A 1,966-nucleotide genomic window follows, 5' to 3' on the forward strand; every position below is an offset into this window, starting at 1 on the left:
AAATAGCAGTTGTTGATTTTTTTCGCTTTTCATAACTATTATATGAAAAATAAAAGGGAGAAGCTTAATAATAATTGTCTATCATGTATCTGCATTCCGAAGTCTTGCGGAAATTGTCAACGTGTAACAATGTCTCACAGTACTCCTTTTCCTAACGGTTGGGTCCGGCTGATTTGGTGTTTCTCGGCGTAAATTGACCATTTTTTTTAATTCTCTAATAATAATAATAATAATAATAATAAAACATACAGCCATTCCGATTTCATATCTGGATAGAAAAATCTTTCAACTGATATGCGAAAGCCAATTTTTAAAAGACCTTTTTTTCTTATTTATTTATTCATTTGTTTACGAAGGCGACATTTTCAACACCCTAAAAGTGTCTGTTGAAAATATGCGTGAAAATGTGAAGTACCATAATATCGCGATTTTTTTCCTCTTCATTTCCTCTTCTATTTTCCATTATAGATACCAAATCATGTAGGAAATACTTGTATATGACATAATTAATTATTATTTACCTTTATTGTTGCAATAATGGGGTTTTACAACATATAATACTGGTCGGAAAAATGATCGTTCTCAAGACCACCGAATATCACAGTCTACCCTTTCCGAGCGCGAGAAGCGGCGTCGTGCACGTGCTCTTTCACCCGAGGGTCCGAAGTGTTTAACTCTACGGGGTGAAGCATCCAACTTTCACACACACACTTCCGTGAAATAACGATATACAAGTACAAAGCGGTGTAAAAATTTGTACATAAGGTATATATGGATATACAGATCACTTCCGTGTATTTTGTTTATTCATATTATTCCGTTTTTTGTTGATTGTTTGTTTGTTGTTTTTTCTTTGTGCTGTGATATTTCAGAAAGTTATGAACACATTTTAAGATTTTTACCAGAGGTGTGTTTTATCCTAACCATGACACTGTGGTGGTTATGTTGACCATGGTTCGGATCCAGATTTTTTTTTCAAATTCAAAAAGTTATGAACAGATTTTGATAAAAATAAAAGAAAAAAAAAGAGAGAGAGAGAGAGAGAGATACGTGGTTTGTCTTAGTCTAACTTTGTGAATCAGTTAATGAAAGACGACATACTATAATTGCGGTGATAATAAAAAAAATAACAAATTAAGACAAATGAATTAGATAGCATGCAATAATTAAGATAACAATAGTAAAAATTAAAAATAGTAAAAATCGAGTGTTATCTGCTAAGGGTTTTTATATCATTACCTATTGTCTCAAATTCATTTCCTTTCTGATATTGGTTGTGGTTATCAGTTATTCTAGTCGCTATCCTGAAAATTAATCCATTTTCTCATAACGTTAATAACGTTTCAGTTACATTGCATTTCGTCTTACAGATAATCGCCATAGCTTTCCTTTGCTATAAACTTTGATAAGACTCATCAGGAAGTGAGTTCAATATAGTGAGTAGTTTAGACGGAACTCTCCCTTGAAACGAGCCCGACCAAATAAGAATCCCAGAAAAAAAAATTCATGTCACAATAGGTGATTGGTCATTGCTACTATAATCTGATGCTGTTTTTCAACTGATATTTTCTCAGGTGATTTCAGGTCTTTGGACTAATTTATGTTGGCAACGAAAGAGATGGAGATGATTTCAGGTTTTTAGATGGAATTTGTTATACAGACGGCGCCAGAGACGGAATAGAACCGCTTAGATGCAGCATAACAAGTTTACAGTGGAAGCCTAACGGTTCGACCTAAAAAACGGTGATGATTCGGCAATAGACAGAAAGGTTAAAGGTGGGTTAGGTTTTGGATTGATGGACAGAAAGAGAAAAATGAAAGAATGATGGACAGAAAGAAATAAAAACGAATGGATGAATAAAGGATTGAGGCATAGAAAAAAACACATTAAAGTGTTGGTATTATGATTTTCTTATTTATATTTTATTGTTATTATTATTGTTATTAATATCATTATGATTAGTAT

Source organism: Penaeus vannamei, chromosome 19 (assembly GCF_042767895.1).
Source record: "Penaeus vannamei isolate JL-2024 chromosome 19, ASM4276789v1, whole genome shotgun sequence".
Taxonomy (NCBI): Eukaryota; Metazoa; Arthropoda; class Malacostraca; order Decapoda; family Penaeidae; genus Penaeus; species Penaeus vannamei.